The sequence below is a fragment of the Zingiber officinale genome, chromosome 6A (genome assembly GCF_018446385.1).
Source record: "Zingiber officinale cultivar Zhangliang chromosome 6A, Zo_v1.1, whole genome shotgun sequence".
Taxonomy (NCBI): domain Eukaryota; kingdom Viridiplantae; phylum Streptophyta; class Magnoliopsida; order Zingiberales; family Zingiberaceae; genus Zingiber; species Zingiber officinale.
This window is the reverse complement of record NC_055997.1, coordinates 46,556,050-46,577,388: the sequence shown is the minus strand read 5'-3', so window position 1 is coordinate 46,577,388 and position 21,339 is coordinate 46,556,050.

Here is a 21,339-nt window from a genome sequence, read left to right as displayed (position 1 = left end):
CAGCGGCGCGCTTGGTCCGCTGGAAAGGTGAATTCCCGAAGGTCTCGGGTTCGAGCCGCCCTCGGCTCCTTTTTTAAACGAAAATTTTATTTCGTTTCTTAAGACCGCTTAACTATATTTAATTCCCTTATATTATAACAAAACAGCCGTAGAACAGTTGGCTAACTGGATTCATTTAAGGCTTGGCTTAACCCGAGATCCACGGTTCGAATCTCGGCTTGGACCTTATTTTGTTTGCAACTTCTTTCGTTTAGTAAAAATACCAAACGACCTCCAAAAATTGCATAAAAATATTCTATAAATTTCTAAAAATCTCTAGAATTTTTCTAAAATATTTCTAGATTTTAATAAGGTCTTTTAGGACTCCAAATCATGAAATTGGGGGTGTTACATACGGATCCGTGGCTTCTCTCGGACTTAGCCTCTAATTCATCCTCGCTTCCGAATTCGTTGATTTGGTCCCGATCCGTCATTGCAAGGAAACTCGTCTGTACGAGTTCTTCATTGTCGAATTCTTCTAAAGAGGACTCGTCCCAGGTCACCTTCAGAGCCTTCTTCCTTCTAGGTTTCTTCGCGTCTTTCTGGTTCGTACAATTCGCCTTGATGTCCCCCTTCTGGTTGCATCCGTAACAGGTGACTTCGACTTTCATCTTTGAGTTTGGTTGGGCCTCCTTGGACTGGATTACCTTTTTGATATCCTTCTTGTTGAAGCCTTTCTTCTTTCTGTAGAGCTTCCTCACCAGGTTGACGAGTTCGCCCGTGAGCTCGTTGTCATCGTCACCTGAATCCGGTTCTTCTTCTGACTCTAGTTCGGCTCTGCATCTTTGTTTTGACTCGTGTGCTTTACCTATATCTGCAACCAAAGCTATACCCTTCTCGGTCGCACGTGATTTAATCTGTTCATGCAATTCAAATTCTGAAAATAACTCATCCAATTTAATTGAAGAAAGATCCTTGGATACCTTGTAAGCAACAACCATGGACGCTGATGTGTGTAGATTATATACACCTTTTATGCATGTTTGGACACACATTCACATACTTTGCACATGCTTTGTCTACGTATTTTCATACTTCCAGCTTTCCTTTTAGTATATTTTCTCTTTTTGTTCGGAGATCTACTTTTATGCATTTTCTATACACAGGGGTCGATTTTGGTGAAGGATTCATGTTCGAGGTTAAATCTGCAAGCGAAGCTAGAGAGAAAGGCGCCATTCCTTAACCTCACACGTCCCTTCCATGGGGGGTTGCCCAGGTCGTGTGGAGAGCCCAGGTCGTGTGGTTGCAACAGAGGTGGAAGTTGCCACGGCGTGTGAACCTCACATGGTCGTGCTAAGATTTGAAGCCAGAAAGACCATGGCCGTGTAAACTACACGGCCATGCAAGCCATCCAGAGATAAAGCCTTACACGGTCGTGTAGATCTACACAGCCGTGCAAGGTTTCTAGAGACCAAGAAGACTCTGGTCGTGTGCACCACACGACCATGCGAGGTTTCTAGAGGCAGAGGCAGTGCAGGCCGTGTAGATCTACACAGCCGTGCAAAGGAAGCAGAAGCAGTGTGTGCCACGGCCGTGTATCATACACAACCGTGTAAGGAAGGCAGAGAAGAGAGTGGCCTTGGCTGTGTGAACCTCACACGATTGTGCCTCGGGGCCGTGTGGCGCCCAAACTTCCCCTCTACATAAGGCCTCCTTCATAAATTGAAAGGGGATCTTCTCCCATTTGGGGGGAATCAAGATTTGGGGCGTTCCTCCACCTTCTTGGAGGGATTTCCGGTGATCTAAGGGTAGATCTTCATCGTTTCGACTCCGGGGAATGAGGATTGGATCCGAAGATGGTTCTTCATCGTAGATAAGCTTTTCTTCCCTTTCTTTCTCGGATTTGGGATCAAGATGCTTGTATTCTCTTTATCTTTGGATTTCTTTCCTTGTTCTATGGATTAGATCTCTTGTTCTAAGATGGAGGGAGTATTTGTAATGGAGATTTGATGTAAAACTCTTGTGGATTTGCCAATTTCCTATTTCTATGATTTTGCCCTGTTTGTATCTATTCTTTCTTGTGTGGATTGTTGTGATTAGGGCTCAATTACCATGTTTGATTGAATATTTGAATATCTTGTGGATCTTGTATGGATTGCTTCTCATTCAATTTTTCGAGGGACGTTCGTGACAAGAACATGCCCGTGTAAGGACGTTTGAGAGGTAATCTTGAAAGGGAAATTAGAGATTTCAAGAGGGTAGGATAGATTGTATAGATTATATATTATATCTTGATGCGGTTGAAGGGGTGATGAATTCTATGTTGATTATCCGAGGGGTGCATGTGACAGGCAAGCCCGTGTAAGGACAACATAGATTCATTCCTAATTGATCACGTTTAGGTATATATTTCAGTCCTAGGTCGGTTGTCTATTGAAAGAGAGAACTGGTAACGTTCTACAAATGATGGTTTATTGAGGAATACGATTTGGTAGATCATTTCATTTGTTAGTAATTAGTCCTAAGAGCCAATCATGAGATGATTAGGTTTTTTGGATTAATCATTGAGTTAGACTCGAATGAACTCACTCATTGGATTAAGTGTAATCCGAATTAGACTCATTATATCCAATTGTTGGATTGAGTCCAATTACATGGGAATCAATGGATTAGACTCATTAGGTGAACTTGAGTTCACTAAGGAAGTTGAATGGTCAAAATTCAACCATTGGATTGAATGGTTGATTTTGAGCCATTGGATTAGAAGATGAAAGGGTGGAGACTCTTGGTATTCCATGGGATAGCTATAAATATCATTTGGATGATATTTTTCATAAGATTTTCATCACTCGAGAAGGTGAAAGGTCTCTTTTGCTTCTTCTTCTTCCTCCTTCCCATCTTGGCCGAAACACACTTGTAGGTTGCTAGCACAACCTTGTGTGTTCTTCTCCATCTTGTTGAGTTTGTGAGACAAACGAAGGCATGGCTTGTTTATGTGGATATCGTAGAGGCGCGAACGCTTGATCGTGCTGTGATCCGAGTTGTCGGGAGATCGTGAGCACACTTCAAAGTTATAACTCTATCATGTCTTTAGATCTAACTTAGTATAAGATTTTATTTCCCTTCGCATGGATCTTCTGGAGGAAATAGGTTTTTTCGCTGCGCGTTTGCGTGTTTAAGCAACCTATTCCCTTACAACATTGAATAACATTACAAAAATACCAAAACTCCTAGAACATACCTTTACCATTGCCCTTATTCTTGTTTCTTATTCTTTCATTTCTACGTTTTACTTTGCATAGTTGCATTTAGCTTTTGAAAACCAATTGATTAGTTGTTTAGCTAATTCGTGTTGAGACATCTTTAGTACTTATTCCAGTCCTTGTGGATACGATATCTATTATTATTACTTACGACATTTCCATATACTTGCGGAGAGTCAACAAGTTTTTGGCACCGTTTTCGGGGACTGCACTATACATTAGGGATTATCAATTGAGTTAGACTAAACATAACTTTTCTTTTCTTGTATAACATTCTTGTTAGAATTCTGTTTTCATAATTCTTTCTTGTATACCTTACTACTTCTTCATAATTCTTTTTGATTTCGGTAACTGTAATTTGTATCTCCTATTCCTCCTCTTTTGCACATCAAATATGGTATTCAGGTCATTAGGAGATTATGGAGCCCCAAAGTCTGCCAAAGGATTAGGGCCAATTGTTTACCCTGAAATTCAAGCAAGAAATTTTATGCTTAAACCTTCCTTCATCTCAATGATTCAGAAAGCTCAATTTGGGGGTCTAAAGATTGAGAACCCTTATTCACATCTCATCGAATTCTATAGATACTGTTATACTTTGAAATACGAGGAGGTTCTATCTGATGTTATACAACTACTGGTTTTTCCCTTTAGCCCGAAAGGTGCTGCAAAGAGATGGTATAATTCTCTGAAATCTCAAAGTATGAAAACCTGGGATGAGTTAGAGCAGAGATTCCTGGACAAATATTTTCCCTCACAGAAGATTACTTATTTGAGAAGTCAAATCTTGAATTTTAAGCAACTTGTTGGGGAGGAGCTACATCAAACCTGGGAAAGATATCAATCTCTTTTACAGTTATGTCCGCATCATGGTATCGAGAGATGGTTAATCATGCACCTATTCTATGTTGGGCTTTCTTTCTTAAGTAAAAGTTAATTAGACATAGCTTCTGGAGGATCATTTCTGAAGAAAAGCTTAGAGGATGCCTATGAGATAATTTGCAGGATTACATCAAATTTTAATGATTGGACAGGACAGAGCAACATAACCCTAACAGTTAATTCGGTTGAAGGAAAGGAGAATGGTGAGAAAGGAATTCCTCTGAATCAAAATAATCTTCAAATATTATTGCCTTGGTGTTATGAGTCTCTCTCAAAAATATTGGATGAAGAAACATTTTCAACAAAAGAGGAGAAATGTTTGAGTGATTATAAGGAGGATTTATGTAACGACCACACTTCTTACTACTACTACTACCTAAGAGTGACCGTTACTTAACTACTAACTCTACTTAACCGATATGATTAAAAACACAAGTAAACCCTACCAAAAAATTTCGACAGAGTCTCCCCTGTAGCGGTGACCTTAAACTGACATACATACATAATATACACAGCCACAGGCGGCTGGAGCATGTAACAGACTCTCACGCAGTTTCATAAATCCAAAACAAAAGAGAGCAACACCAGAAATCATCACACAAGATTACAATTCTTCTACTATGTCCTAATCACATCAAAATAACAAATACTATCTCAAATACTCCTAACATAGCAAAAGACAATGGAAACTAAAATAAAACTTCTTTCCCAGTCCCAAGGCTTCCATAGTCCTGGCATGACACATCCTTCGAACAACTCCTTGTCGCCTTCCTTTCTATATCTTTTCCCTTCTTGTATCTGCAGTAAGAGGAAATGCAATCTATAAACAAAATTTGCTTAGTAAGCGCTATCTAACTCACAAAAACATGAATTTGCATGTGTACAGAAAGAACTAGAAACTATATGCTCTAAAAGAAAGTAAAGCATAAACATAACTGCTCATGTCAAACTAATAGCAAAGAAAAGCTAAGGAATCTACTCATGTAATTCTAATAGCTAATCATGCTGCTCATCTAATAGGTAAAGATGAAAAACTACTCATCTACTAGATAAACATGGTAGAATAAAGAACTAAACTTACTGATTTTTAGAACTATATGAAACTTATTTCATTTGTTCTAAACTTAATCTTTAATACTTTATGTTTATGTAAAACTCGTTCTACTTGTTCAAAAACTTCTACTTATAATACTTCAAAATAGTAATCAACTTCTCTTGGGCCCGGCAACTGTACTTGCTTTTACTTTTGTAACGACCCGACCCATTTTGCGGCCCATTTGGCGACCCTCGGATCGTCGACCATCGACCGTCGGCCGTGCCGTTACTACTAGGTTATCTAAACCTAGGGACGACTATGGGAGCCCAACCCAAGGACAACTGAGAGTCCAGTACAGTGCCACTGATAAAAGTAAAATACTTGTTATCTTTTAATACTTCTAATATATAATGCCTCGACATTTTCTTTAGCACCTTGTGTGCCAAAATCCCTAAAGTCTTGACTTTGGGATCCACTTAAGGCCTTGGCCTTTTTTCTTTCTTTTCTTTATCTGTCTTATACTTGTTAATACTTCTAAAAGAATTTAATAGAACTCTTATTTTTCCACTAGAATACATGGCTGTTCATGCTTGTTAAAAATAGCCAATGAAAACTAGAAAATCTGCATATCATACAAGCTTAAACTACATCTAAAACTTGTTGGAATTAAAACCTTAAATCTTGCTACAACAGAGATAAAAGAAAGAGAGCAAAGAATGCATGCTACTGAATAATCTCTAGCTATTCCAAAGCTGTACAATGTAATCCGAAAGCAAAGAAAACAAGGCACACTAACTACTCTTAAACTTCTAGCCGTTCTAATGCTGTACAGAAAATCCAAAGCAAGAAAAACATTATAATTCAATACTACTCATGCTATTCTAGTAGTAAGGAAACTACACATGCTTAACTAATAACAAATAGGGAAAGTCTAGCAACATGCTAGAATAAAGAGAGATTATAACCTGCTGAACTGGAAATAAGAAACTTGAAAACTGAAGCTATAAAAACTAATAACCAACTAAAAGCTAGGGTTCGGATGGAAGCAAGCCTAAGCACAATCTGATGACTAGGTTTCAGATCATAGCAATTGAAACAACCAAGGTACAAACTAAAATCTGGCTTGCTAAACTACAAACTGAAAATTTAGCACAGCTGAAAATTTAAAAGAAACAATCGAATCCCCTTTAGGGATGCTACAACAGGACACTAAGGAACAATCAAATCTTCTTTAAGCTTGCTACAACAGAACTAAAAAGGGGCATTCAAATCTGAAACTACTAGCAGGTTCCGTAAAGCACATTCCGAAAGCAAAGAAGGATACTAAAGCCCTAGGAACCATTTTGTACAACCTGTTCCGGAATCAAACAGGAAACTAAAACCTAAATTCAAATATGTCTTTCATGCTTCAAATTCAAGAATGCAAAGATACGAAATTATGAAACTCTACACGAACAGAGCATGCTCATCAAGGTCACCACAGAAAAATCTAACTTAAAAGTTGCAGTACCAATTTCAAAGCTTGAAGAGATCAACTCACTTGCTTAAACTTAACTAATCTTTTTCTTTCTTCCTTTAACCTCACGGCAGCAAACAAAACCCAAAAACTTCACGGCAAAACTCGAACAAACAGGGAAACACCAAAATGAAATTGGAACTACTCTTACCACAGGTGAGTAGCAACTTACCTTCGTGTTCTTGGACTCACATCGGAGAAGAAGCTTTTAGGGCTTCGGCAACACTCCAAATCCGATGATTCCTCACGTCTACATGCTCTCCTCGCCGAGGGGAGCTCGGATCTGTGAAGAACCCACGGAGAAGGGTGCTCGCCGGCCGCCGGGGACGAGCCCTAGCTCGGCTTCGTGCGGCGTTTTCCGCCTGCACAGATTTGTCGCGCGCATGAGGGAGAAGAGGAAAGGGGAAAAGCTAGGTCACGGGGTAATTAAGTTCTCCCTTTATAATCTAATATTTTGTTATGGCTTAAGACCAATTCCTTATAAATTTGTTTATGAAATACTTGCTTGGTCTTTTGGCTAGCTCATTTCGCTTAAGACTTGGACCGGTTGGGGGTTTGCGGGTTCGAACCTCAGCCGAAACCCCTTTTTTTTACTTCTAATTATTTTCTGTTACCAACTATTCCTTAAATACTATTTGTTCCATATATGATTAACAAAACATTTCCAGACCAGTCGGTTGGCTAAGTCCGGATTCGGGTCCGGAGTCTTGGGTTCAAAACCCGGCTTCAACAAATTTTTATTTTAATTTTAAACTTCTTCCTCTTGGTAAAAATACCAAATGAACTCTAAAAATTACATAAAAATATTCTATAAATTCCTAAAAATCTCTAGAAGTTTTCTAAAGTATTTCTAAATATTTTAAAGCACTTTTAGGACTCCTAATGAGGAAAATTGGGTCGTTACAATTTAGAGGGGAGATCTCAGGAAGAAGAAGTTAAGTTGATAGAGCAATAGTCAACTGTGCCAGAAATAGTGCCACCTCAACTTGAACTTAAGCCATTACCACCAAACTTAAAGTATGAATTCCTTGGACCAAATTCCACTTTTCCAGTTATAATCAATGCCAATTTAATTGAGTTTGAAACACAGAGATTGATTGAAGAGTTAAAGCTACACAGAACAGCAATTGGATATACAATTGATGATATCAAAGGGATTAGTCCCTCTCTTTGCATGCATAGAATTTTACTTGAAGAGGGTTATAAAAATTTAATTGAACATCAGAGGAGGTTAAACCCAAATCTGAAAGAGGTGGTGAAGAAGGAGGTGCTCAAACTTCTTGATGCCGGGGTCATCTATCCAATTTTAGATAGTGAATGGGTGAGTCCAGTACATGTAGTTCCAAAGAAAGGGGGAATGACTGTTATCAGAAATGAGGACAATAGACTGATTCCAACATGAACAGTAACGGGGTGGCAAATGTGCATTGATTATCGAAAGTTGAATAAAGAAACTAGAAAGGATCATTTTCCTTTGCCCTTCATTGATGAAATGCTTGAGAGATTGGCTAAGCACTCATATTTTTGCTATCTGGATGGTTATTCAGGATTCTTTCAATTCTAATTCATCCCCAAGATCAAGAGAAGACTACTTTCACATGCCCCTATGGTACCTTTGCTTATCGCCGTATGCCATTTGGGCTTTGTAATGCTCCAGCCACTTTTCAAAGATGCATGATGCGATTTTTTCAGATTTAATAGAGAAAATCATGGAGGTGTTCATGGATGACTTCTCAGTTCATGGGAATGACTTTGACACTTGTTTGTTGAATTTTTCTATAGTTCTTCAAAGATGTGAAGAGACGAATTTGGTGTTAAACTGGGAGAAATGTCATTTCATGGTTAAAGAAGGAATTGTTTTGGGACATAAAATATCAAAACGTGGGATTGAAGTGGATCAAGCAAAAGTGGAAGTGATAGAGAAGCTACCCCCCGCCAATTAATGTAAAAGGAGTAAGAAGTTTCTTGGGGCATGCCGGATTCTATAGGCGTTTTATCAAGGACTTTTCAAAAATCTCTAAGCCTTTAACAAATTTGCTAATCAAAGATGTTGAATTTTGCTTTGACAAAGACTACATGGAGGCTTTTAATAAAATTAAAAGTGCTCTTACTTCAGCTCTGGTAATCCAAGCCTCGGATTGGAATCTTCCATTTGAGATAATGTGTGATGCAAGTGGCTTTGCAGTAGGAGCAGTTTTAGGACAAAGAAAGAATAAGATTCTACATGTCATCCATTATGCAAGTAAAACACTTGATGCAGCTCAAGTGAATTATTCCACTACAGAAAAAGAGTTTTTAGCATTTGTATTCACATTTGACAAATTTAGATCATATCTGGTAGGTTCAAAGGTGATAGTTTATACTGATCATGCAGCCATCCGATATTTACTAGGTAAGAAAGATACCAAACCTTGGCTTATCAGATGGATTTTACTGCTTCAAGAATTCAACCTTGAGATTAGAGATAAGAAGGGAGCAGAAAATGTAGTGGTTGATCACCTATCCAAAGTATGGCAAGATGAAGAAAGGGATGCAGAGTTTAATTTACCAATTGATGACTTTTTTCCCTATGGGCACCTTCTGGGTTTGTCAAGTGTTAAAATACCTTGGTATGCAAATTTTGTTAATTTCCTAGCAAGTGGAGTTTTACCTCCAAATTTCTCAAATCAACAAAAGAAAAAGTTTTTTTCGGATGTCAAGAATTATATTTGGGATGAACCTCTCTTGTATAAGAAATGTAATGATGTGATTTATCTTAGATGCATACCTAAGGAAGAATTTAGGGATATCTTATTTCATTGTCATTCTTCATCCAATGGAGGACATTTGGGGAGGTCTAAGACAATAGCAAAAATTCTTCAAGCAGGTTTTTATTGGCCAACTCTATTTAAAGATACTAAGAGATTTGTACAGTCATGTGATCAATGTCAGAGGGCTGGAAATATCACTAAGAGGAATGATACACCACTGAATTACATACATGAAGTAGAATTATTTGATGTATGGGGAATAGATTTCATGGGGTCGTTTCCTCTTTAATATGGGAATAGGTTTATTCTTGTAGCAGTGGATTATGTATCCAAATGGGTAGAAGCTATAGCCTCTCCTACAAGTGATGCAAGAACAGTTATTAAATTGTTTAGGAGTATAATCTTTCCAAGATTTGGTATTCCTAAAGCAGTCATCAGTGATGGTGGATCGCACTTTATAGAAAGACAGTTTGAGAATTTACTTAGAAAATATAGAGTGAGCCATAAAGTAGCGACACCATATCATCCACAAACTAATGGGCAAGCTGAGATCTCTAACCATGAAATTAAAGTCATACTAGAGAAAACAGTATCTGTTTCACGAAAGGATTGGTCATTGAATCTAGATGATGCTTTATGGGCATATTGTACCGCCTACAAGACTCCTATTGGAATGACTACATTTCGGCTAGTTTATGGAAAGTCTTGTCATCTTCCAGTAGAATTAGAACATAGGGCTTATTGGGCAATTACAAATCTAAACATGAACCTCAAGGAAGTAGGAGAGAAAAAGAAGCTTCAGTTGAATGATCTTGATGAATTAAGATTAGATGCTTATGAACATGCTAAATCTGTTAGTAATAAGCCCTAAGAGCCAATCATGAGATGATTAGGCCTTTTGGTTACTAATTGAGTTAGACTCAAATGAACTCACTCATTGGATTGAGTTCAATCCGAATTAGACAAATTGGATTGATGGGTTTGTTGGTTAGTCCTAAGAAAACGTACTGGTTCCACTGTACAAAAAAATTTTGTACAAGTGTCGAACCTTTCCTTAAATAACCTATTGTGTTCTTTAAAAGTTAAATTAGAAATCGCAGACGGAACTTAACATCATTGATTCCAAATTTAACTTATCTGTTCTTAATGGTTTAGATTTGAATCGCAAGCGGAACTTAACACTATTGATTCAAATCTACCTAAGTTATTAATTCCATAAATATTAATTTCCAAAATTGGCTTCCAGGACTGCATGGCGAGGCACATGACCTTCTTGGATATGGGAGCAACCACCACCGCCTAGGCAAAGCCTTTTAAGGAAAGCTAATATTTATTTCCTTAAATAACTCTAGGTTAACCAAAAAGAACAATCGAATCACAAATTTGAAAAAGAAGAAAACACAAACTTGAAAAGAAAACTATTTCGAAAACTCTAGAATCATATGCCTCTTGTGTTTGGTATTTCCATAAATAACTATACAAAGAAAAACTAGTATGATGCGGAAAACAATTACTAGTTATACCTTTCTTTGTAAGCAAAAATAACCTCTTAATCTTCTACCGTATTCCTCTTCTAACCTCGGACGTTGTGTGGGCAACGATCTTCCGAGATGAGAACCACCAAGCACCTTCTTCTTCCTTGCAAGTTTCGGCCACCACAATTCTCCAAGTGAAGTAAAGGTCCGGCCACCACCACCAAGCTCCAAGGGATGCAAGAAACAAAACCACCTTTCTCTCCTTCTTCTCCTAGCTAGAACCGACCACCATCAAGAGCTCCAATAGAGGTTGCCGCCGGCCATAAGAAGAAGAGAAGAGGAAGAAACTAGGGCCGGCCACCAAGGAGGAAAAGAGAGGAGAAGAATAATAGAGTTGTTCACCCGTGAAGGCACCTCTACCCCCTCTTTTATAATCCTTGGTCTTGACAAATAAGGAAATTTTAATAAAAAATTCCTTAATTCTTTTGTCATAAAAAAGAAAAATTATTTTAATTAAAAAACAATTTTCTTCTTTTAATAATAATGGCCGACCACTTCTAATTCCCAAAACAAGGAAAATTTAATTCACACAAGAATTAAAACTTCCTAATTTGTTTCTAGAAATTTATAAAATTTCTCCAATAATTTTATCCCTTCATGATTAGTTAATAAAAGAAATTAAAATTCTTCTTTTAAACATGTGGATAATTTCCAAAAGGAAAGTTATCTCTAAAATTAAAATCTCTTTTCAATCTACAAATAAGGAAAGATATCAAATCTTTTCTTAATCTTTTGTAGAAACTAATAAAAGAGAATATTTAATTTTTAAACTTCTCTTTTAAATTATTATCATGGTTAAAAAGAAAAGTTTTTCTTAAAAATAAAATCTCCTTTCAATCTACAAATAAGGAAAGATTTCAAATCTTTTCTTAATCTTTTGTAGAAAGCTTTAAAAGAAAAGATTTAATTTTTAAACTCTCTTTTAAAACTATGATATCCACATAAGAAATAATTTTAATAAAAAATCCTTTTTAATATGATGTGGTCGGCCACCTAAGCTTGGGCTCCAAGCTATTGGCCGGCCACCTTAAGGCCAACCTTTAGGCTTGGCCGGCCCTAAGCTTGAGCTTCAAGCTTAGCTTGGCCGGCCCCTATTGGTTGGGTAAGAAGGTGGGTATGTGGTGGGTATAAATCTCTATATACAAGAGGCTACGAAAGGGACCGAGAGGAGAAATTGGTTTTGGTCTCCCGATGAAATTAAGCTTCCCGTGTTCTCCCCGAACACACAACTTAATTCCATCAATAATAATTCATTCCACTAAAGAACTATTATTGAACTACCGCACCAATCCCAAATTACATTTTGGGCTCCTTCTTATTATGAGTGTGTTAGTCTCCCTGTGTTTAAGATGTCAAATGTCCACTAATTAAGTGAGTTACTGACAACTCATTTAATTAATATCTTAGTCCAAGAGTAGTACCACTCAACCTTATCGTCATGTCGGACTAAGTCCACCTGCAGGGTTTAACATGACAATCTTTATGAGCTCCTCTTGGGGACATTATCAACCTAAATCACTAGGACACAGTTTCCTTCTATAATCAACAACACACACTATAAGTGATATCATTTCCCAACTTAACGGGCTTATTGATTTATCGAACTAAATCTCACCCATTGATAAATTAAAGAAATAAATATCAAATATATGTGCTTGTTATTATATTAGGATTAAGAGCACACACTTCCATAATAACTGAGGTATTTGTTTCTTTATAAAGTCAGTATAAAAGAAACGACCTCTAATGGTCCTACTCAATACACTCTAAGTGTACTAGTGTAATTATACAGTTAAGATAAACTAATATCTAATTACACTACGACCTTCCAATGCTTTGTTCCTTTCCATCTTGGTCGTGAGCTACTGTTTATAATTTATAAGGTACTGATAACATGATCCTCTGTGTGTGACACCACACACCATGTTATCTACAATATAAATTAATTGAACATCTACATTTGGTATATACAAATGTAGACACTTGACCAATGTGATTCTTATAAATGTATATACAAAAGCTAGGCTTTTAGTATACACTCCAACAGGGTTCCACTCAATGGGTTAGACTTATTGGGTTATTGGATTAATGGTTAATCCAATATAATAATCCAACCCATTAAGAGGAATACAAAGAGACAAAAACCCTTCATATTCATTGGATGAATATATATAGGTTTTTGGTGAGATTTTTCATTAGATGAGATGGGTGTCTCTTGATCTTCCTCCTCCTTCTTCCTCCTTCTTCCATGGACGAATTTTCTTCCATGGCCGAACCATACTTCTTGCTAGCACAAGAAGATGGTTCTTCTCCGAAGGCTTCATTCATGGAACGAACGAAGGATATATTCGTGTGGATACCATAGAGGCGCGGACACTTGAACGCATTGAGATCTGGATCCAAAGAAAAGGTTGCTGTCGGGATTGTGAAGAGCACACAACCAAGGTATAATCCTATCATGTAGCTTAGCATAGATTATTTGTCATGAAAATTGTTTTCTTCCCTTCGCATGGATCCGCTGGATAAGAGGATCTAGTAATTTTTCTGCCGCACTTTCACGTGTTTAGCACGCTAGATCCCAACAGTGGTATCAGAGCCACTTGCAAAGGGCTATGTTGAGTTAGAATTTTATATATGATATAGAAATTACTTGATAGGGTTTACAGTGATTTGCAAAAGGATTTATGAGTCTTGGCCAAACAAGGTTTCGCCCAAGAGAGTGAATCTCCGCCAGACTATGAGTCTTGGCCAGATTTTGTGTCTCGGCCAAATCCTAAGCCTTGACCGAAATGGGTGTTTTGTTGGGAACAAAGCATAGTTGGTGTGTGACTAGAAAGGTCTCGGCCAGGGGTGTTTTGTTAGGAACAAAAACATAGTTGGTGTGTGACCAACAAGGTCTCGGCTAGAGGTGTTTTGTTTAGAACAAAACATAGTTGGTATTATGGGTAGTAGGGTCTTGGGTAAAGCAGCAACTCATAAAATGAGTATGCAAAATAAATTTTACTTCGGGGCCGCTGCCCCCTGAAACCCCCGTATGGGGCGCTGCCCCCTTGACCCCCACCCACCGTAGCATTGTGGCTCATAATTTGTTTACTGAAATCATAGTAAATTTTATGTCATAAAATATTATGAATAGATATGACATAGTGCATGGTTATGACCCTTTAACCCCAATGTGATTGGATGTGTGTAATGTTGTAATTCATAATACGGCCTGCGTGTCGTGCCTTCATCCCTTTTATTCTTGTTGTAATTAGATTACACTCGAATGTAACTCGAGTTTCTTTAGATTTTGTAATGTACAAAATTAGAAAGAGTTAGTCTTCTGGAAGACGGGTGAAAAGGAAGGAAGGACAACAACACACGACAACTAAGGAAGCGCTTGGAGAAGTGGCTTAGACCTAGGTTGACTTATCGCTCTTCTCATTGGCTTGAGAAGATTGTAGTTTATGGGGGCCATAACCTTGTCACGTTTAAACTTGTGTATATGTTGATATATGCCATGATGTATGTGATGCATGTGTAGCTATCGTAATTAGGTCATTTACATATGCCTACCAGAGTTTGGTACTCATTACTACCTTGATCATCTGTAGTCAGGTTTGCCAAAGCAAAGTGGCTGGTTTTATCTTGGTAGAGTGTGATAGGACAATTGTGATGTCCGACTACTGACCTTTGGGTATGACTTAATTAAGTTACCTCAATTGGATTGAGAACTTAAAGTCATATCCCATAAGATGTAAATCATATTATACTAGTCTTGGGCGATTAGCCAAAGTTAACTCAAGATGAATTATAATATGGATTTCATAAGATGGGAAAACGAACAAACAGTGTTGTTCACCTATGTAACGCCCACCCTTCTTACCCAAGGGCGGCGCTACGATCTTATAATACTTACGTACATGCTTTAGTTATACTATAACAGCGGAAAATTTTAAATCATTCCTTTTATTTAAATAAGGATGATATCACATATTCTGATTAGTTCGAATGTGCATATATTGATCATATAACTAAAAATATTAATTTGTCCGAATCGTTCTTGCCGAGCCACCACCACACACATCACTATCTGCTCCTCCTGCTGCTCCGTCGTTCCGAATATCCGTCCCCCATATCTGCGGTACAAGGAAAGTAAGCTATGAGCACTCATGGCTCAGTAAGTTCCTTTCATACTCACTAAAACCGAATTCATATCATTGCATATCAATATCATGCGAGGTATCATAAGCATACGACATACAAGGGTATCATATTCATATTCATATAATATCACATGAAATTATATCTAATCATCAGATAATTCAAGCACATATGTAGGCAATGCATCATGAATTTGAAAACTTATACTTATAAGTACTTGAAATTAATATCATCATTAGAGGGGATCCCGGTTTGTACCACATACATAATGCGCGCGCTTCATAGGTAGGTCCAAGGTAGCAAGTCTTGAACCCTACCATCCATACATACTAGGCCCGAGTCTTACTCCATCGACCTAGGGCATTCAGAGGCCCATTACTGACGAGGCCCGAGTCTTACTCCATCGACCCCGGGGCGTTTATGGAGCCCACCCTTGGTACAAACCATACAAAAAATAACTTATCATGCATAACTATCATATCATGTCCCTAACAATCTTTCATGCATTTCCTTTTTCATTTCTTTTCATTATGTATAGCATTTCCTATGTTATAGCATATCATGGCATATTACATAATATAATTTCATTTCTTCTCATTATGTATAGCATTTCCTATGCTATAACATATCATGGCATGTTACGTAACATAATTTCATTTCTTCTCATTATGTATAGCATTTCCTATGCTATAACATATCATGGCATATTACGTAACATAATTTCATTTCTTTTCATTATGTATAGCATTTCCTATGCTATAACATATCATGGCATATTACGTAACATAATTTCATTTCTTCTCATTATGTATAGCATTTCCTATGCTATAACATATCATGACATATTACATAACATAATTTCATTTCTTCTCATTATGTATAGCATTTCCTATGCTATAACATATCATAGCATATTACATAACATAATTTCATTTCTTCTCATTATGTATAGCATTTCCTATGCTATAACATATCATGGTATATTACATAACATAATTTCATTTCTTCTCATTATGTATAGCATTTCCTATGCTATAACATATCATGGCATATTACATAACATAATTTCATTTCTTCTCATTATGTATAGCATTTCCTAGGTTTCTTTCCCTTTTTCTTTTATTTTCCTTCATGGCCGAAACCTACCAGTCCTTAAGCTAGGTTTCTTAAGTGGCCTAAAGCATGGAAAGCCTAAGTAAATATCATGGAAAAAGTTACTAAGAACATCATACACAAAATTGGATCATAAACAAGCTAGGACTCTTGTGATCTTACATGTCTTATATCATGTAACTAATTTTCTACATTCCAATTAAACATGAGAGCATTAATCAACTTTCATATCATAATATCACAGAGGTCTTGAGCATATTAATATTTTTGTTTAGGCTAATCTAAGCTATCCCTTTTATCATGGCCGAAAAACCCTAAAAAGAGTTCATGAGTTTCTAGCAATGTGAACACCCTTTAAGAAACTTTATATCCTATCATAGGAGCATGTTTATTTAAATTTTTGAAGGTCTTTCTAACCCTTAACCTTTCTGGTCCGAAGCATACAAGTGAGTTTTCTTTTGGTTCCAATTAATTTCCAAGCAAGAAAACCATAGAAAGGTCCTTAGCATTTCATAGAAGGAACCTTGCACTAGTTTGGTTAGACAATAATCTTCCTAGCCTCTTTAAAATATTTTTGGTTAAATCCTAGGGTTAGATACTCCTCTGATCATACATCATATCAGTATAAAATCATGGAAAAGAATCCTTCTACATAGCATAGAAAATCTTATCATGAATTGAGGTCTTGTTTAAATCATCTTAGATTTGAAAACCTTTTCTTTAGCCGAATTTTCTTAAATTCTTTCCTAGGTTTTCTAATCCTTATAAATCCAAAAATCACATAAAAGCCTTGTACCACAGGTGAGGGGAAGCTTACCTTCTTTGCTTAAGTTTCCTAGAGTTGAGAACTTGCTTGTGGACCTTTCTTCCTTGCTTGCTTTGCTCGGCACCAATGGAGGAAGAAGTGGCTAGGTCTTTTGGTGGAGAGGAGGAGGAAGAAGAGGAGGCTTCTTCCTCTTGTGTTGCTCGGCAACAAAAAGAAAGAAAGAAAAGAGGGAGTGTCTCGGCACCTCTAGGAGAAGAGGAGGAGAGTGAGTTGAGGATGAAGCCACCCCTCCATGCCTATTTATACTAAAATGAGGGGAGGAAAACTTGACTTGATTCATCCTCCTTATTTATTTCTCCTCTTTAATGATAAGAATATTCTAGAGAAATGCTTCTTGAGTTCTCTCTTTTCCTTCCTTTAATTTCTCTCTTTTCTTTCCTTTAATTAAAATTCCTATCTCTCCTCTTACAATATCCTCTCCTATCACACTTGGTTAACATATGCATGCATCCACAAGAGAACCAAGGATCAAAACTTGGTTATGTATATTTTTACTTCTTTTTACTTCCTTTTCCATTTAAGTAAAAAGAATCCTTTCTTATTCTTAACTACTTAGTCCTTTCTCTCCTTATCAATAAATCTCCTATCCCCTTTGATATCCTATACATGTTCCTTACAAGAGGTCCAATGTTCAATCCTATTTCTCTTCTAACATATTATTGATATTCTTTTGTACATAATAATTCATATATCACCATATTATGCATTATGCATAAATATTTCATACACATATATATTATCTCATATTCCTTCCTTTTGTTTACATTAATTCCATGTATTATAAATATAGATGATTTATATTCTCAACTTTATTTTCTTTCATAAAGTTTTAATCATCTAAATCCTTCCCATCTTAATATTCAACTTAGAATATTTACACCTTCTTTTCACTACCTTCAAACTCTTATTATCCTTACTTTCTTATCTAAGCTTTCAAGGGGTGTTACAAACTCCCCTACTTATTGAAAGTTCGTCCCCGAACTTAGAATGACAATTTCTGCTCAGATTCCTTAGACGTTGGTGGAGCTTCCAATCTCCCTTGACTCATGGTTAAATTGATACCATTTCTACTCTTTTTATTCATCAAAAGCTTTTATTACATTTTTTTTTTGTTCATAACTTCTTCTCTTAAAAGGCCAGGTAGGTTGTGACTACTCCTGCCATAAAGGACATGATAGCAGTAGTCATCATCAACCCAACCTGTATCGACTTGCCCAGATCATTCTGGGGTGGATCAGGCATTATCGGAGGTTGAATCTCCGATGCCTCTTCCGGGTCGATTATTGTCTCTTCATCCATTCCCTCGTCTTCTTCAACATGTTCGTCCGGTTCCATCGGGTCTTCGTTTAGTTCCCCCTCGAGGTTGTTCAGTCCCCACTCGAAGTCTATTATATCGTTGGGGTTGAAACTCATTTCCATGTATTCAGCAAGGTTAAATTCATCCTCGCCCATCTCAGGAAACTCGTTCTCTCCTTCATAATATTCCATAATTTCTGAATCTTCATCTTCATTATCGTCCGAATTCCCTTCCTCGATTTCCTCGAGATCTTCCTCTCCGAACTCGTCGTGTTCCGGAGATTCCGAGTCGCTCACATAGTTGTCGAAGTATTCCAGCATATCGGGTTCATCCGCGAACTCGAGGTATTCGCCAAAATATTCTACATCCTCGGGATCGTATTCGAACAGGATATAGTCCATTTCTACAAGATTTTAAAGATTCATTATTCCTCTTATGTTATAGCCTAAGGTTCTTGTATCTAGGCTACCATTCATGCATCCTAGAATATCACCTACTTATCATCTTGCACCATTTTCTAGGGTATAACTTAAGGTATCCTTCCTAGGCTACCATTCATGCATCCTAGAGTATCATACTATTTTTAACACATACTTGTCATCATGCACCCTTCTCTAGGGTATAGCTTAAGGTATCCTTCCTAGGCTATTATTCATGTATCCTAGAGTATCATACTAATTTTTGCATATAAATAAATTAAGCAACTGTACTTACTTGGAGCGACAGGAAGGAGCTTGATGTGTGTGTAGTGAGCTGGCAAAACCTCGCTCTGATACCACCTGTAAAACGCCCACCCTTCTTACCCAAGGGCGGCGCTACGATCTTATACTACTTACGTACATGCTTTAGTTATACTATAACAGCGGAAAATTTTAAATCATTCCTTTTATTTAAATAAGCATGATATCACATATTCTGATTAGTTCGAATGTGCATATATTGATCATATAACTAAAAATATTAATTTGTCCGAATCATTCTTGCCGAGCCACCACCACACACATCACTATCTGCTCCTCCTGCTACTCTGTCGTTCCGAATATCCGTCCCCCATATCTGCGGTACAAGGAAAGTAAGCTATGAGCACTCATGGCTCAGTAAGTTCCTTTCCTACTCACTAAAACCGAATTCATATCATTGCATATCAATATCATGCGAGGTATCATAAGCATACGACATACAAGGGTATCATATTCATATTCATATAATATCATATGACATTATATCTAATCATCAGATAATTCAAGCACATATGTAGGCAATGCATCATGAATTTGAAAACTTATACTTATAAGTACTTGAAATTAATATCATCATTAGAGGGGATCCCGGTTTGTACCACATACATAATGCGCGCGCTTCATAGGTAGGTCCAAGGTAGCAAGTCTTGAACCCTACCATCCATACATACTAGGCCCGAGTCTTACTCCATCGACCTAGGGCATTCAGAGGCCCATTACTGACGAGGCCCGAGTCTTACTCCATCGACCCCGGGGCGTTTATGGAGCCCACCCTTGGTACAAACCATACAAAAAATAACTTATCATGCATAACTATCATATCATGTCCCTAACAATCTTTCATGCATTTCCTTTTTCATTTCTTTTCATTAAGTATAGCATTTCCTATGCTATAACATATCATGGCATATTACATAATATAATTTCATTTCTTCTCATTATGTATAGCATTTCCTATGCTATAACATATCATGGCATGTTACGTAACATAATTTCATTTCTTCTCATTATGTATAGCATTTCCTATGCTATAACATATCATGGCATATTACGTAACATAATTTCATTTCATTTCATTATGTATAGCGTTTCCTATGCTATAACATATCATGGCATATTACGTAACATAATTTCATTTCTTCTCATTATGTATAGCATTTCCTATGCTATAACATATCATGACATATTACATAACATAATTTCATTTCTTCTCATTATGTATAGCATTTCCTATGCTATAACATATCATAGCATATTACATAACATAATTTCATTTCTTCTCATTATGTATAGCATTTCCTATGCTATAACATATCATGGCATATTACATAACATAATTTCATTTCTTCTCATTATGTATAGCATTTCCTATGCTATAACATATCATGGCATATTACATAACATAATTTCATTTCTTCTCATTATGTATAGCATTTCCTATGCTATAACATATCATGGCATATTACATAACATAATTTCATTTCTTCTCATTATGTATAGCATTTCCTAGGTTTCTTTCCCTTTTCTTTTATTTTCCTTCATGGCTGAAACCTACCAGTCCTTAAGCTAGGTTTCTTAAGTGGCCTAAAGCATGGAAAGCCTAAGTAAATATCATGGCAAAAGTTACTAAGAACATCATACACAAAATTGGATCATAAACAAGCTAGGACTCTTATGATCTTACATGTCTTATATCATGTAACTAATTTTCTACATTCCAATTAAACATGAGAGCATTAATCAACTTTCATATCATAATATCACAGAGGTCTTGAGCATATTAATATTTTTGTTTAGGCTAATCTAAGCTATCCCTTTTATCATGGCCGAAAAACCCTAAAAAGAGTTCATGAGTTTCTAGCAATGTGAACACCCTTTAAGAAACTTTATATCCTATCATAGGAGCATGTTTATTTAAATTTTTTTGAAGGTCTTTCTAACCCTTAACCTTTCTGGTCCGAAGCATACAAGTGAGTTTTCTTTTGGTTCCAATTTCCAAGCAAGAAAACCATAGAAATGTCCTTAGCATTTCATAGAAGGAACCTTGCACTAGTTTGGTTAGACAATAATCTTCCTAGCCTCTTTAAAATATTTTTGGTTAAATCCTAGGGTTAGATACTCCTCTGATCATACATCATATCAGTATAAAATCATGGAAAAGAATCCTTCTACATAGCATAGAAAATCTTATCATGAATTGAGGTCTTGTTTAAATCATCTTAGATTTGAAAACATTTTCTTTAGCCGAATTTTCTTAAA